The sequence below is a fragment of the Myotis davidii genome, unplaced genomic scaffold (assembly GCF_000327345.1).
Source record: "Myotis davidii unplaced genomic scaffold, ASM32734v1 scaffold427, whole genome shotgun sequence".
Classification (NCBI taxonomy): domain Eukaryota; kingdom Metazoa; phylum Chordata; class Mammalia; order Chiroptera; family Vespertilionidae; genus Myotis; species Myotis davidii.
In genome coordinates, this window is record NW_006298051.1 from 942,588 (window position 1) to 943,291 (window position 704).

A 704-nucleotide genomic window follows, 5' to 3' on the forward strand; every position below is an offset into this window, starting at 1 on the left:
TGACCTAGGTTAAAACACAGCACCAAGAAGGTGAGCAAACATATTAAGAACAGTATGCCATATACGCCAGGTCCCTTGAAACAGCAAGGATGGACCGGCTCCCGGCAGCGAAGGAGATGCCAGGGGTGAGGACAGAGCTGGTGTCAGGAATGGACTGTGAAAGCCAGTGCCCCAGACAGAGGGACAGATGGGGGGGAGCGGGGTAGACAGGAGGGGGGGAAGGTAGAGACAGAGGGACAGGCCTGGCGGGGGCGGGTGGACACACAGGACCCAGAGCCTCCGTGTGGCAGTCACGCCAGAGACCAAGCAGCCAGGTCACAGCTGGAAGAAAGGTGATGGGCACTGGGGTTCCCGCTCCCGGGGAGTGGACTCCTCACTCTGGAACCTTGTGTGTGCACCCCTGATTGTGAATGGCAGGACCCCTCAGCCCTGACACCTGGGGACACCCTGGAACACAGGGTGGGTCTCTGGCTGTAGCGCCCTGAGACCCGCATCTGGGATGTGCTGACCGGGCCCTAAGCTGAGGAGACAGCGTTGTGAGAGCCACAGGGTCAGTGGGGCGGCTGGGGGGTCACCGTCTCCCCGATGGGGGTCCCTTATCTCCCAGGGAGCCCTGGCTGTGCCTCCTGGGACCCGGGTCACCTACTTGGTCCAGGGCGTGCAGGCTGCCTGGGTGCCCCCCGCTGAGAAGGTGCCCGGAGACT

General features: G+C 62.9%; 1 long non-coding RNA gene across 1 annotated transcript in view; it reads right to left on the reverse strand.

The window, feature by feature from the left end:
* LOC107184677 overlaps positions 1 to 699 on the reverse strand; it is a 2,591-nt gene extending 1,892 nt beyond the window's left edge. Inside the window, exon 1 of the long non-coding RNA XR_001515574.1 lies at positions 647 to 699. This is a non-coding gene — a long non-coding RNA (uncharacterized LOC107184677). The remainder of the gene's footprint in view (positions 1 to 646) is intronic.
* Between the last annotated feature and the right edge of the window lie 5 nt (positions 700 to 704).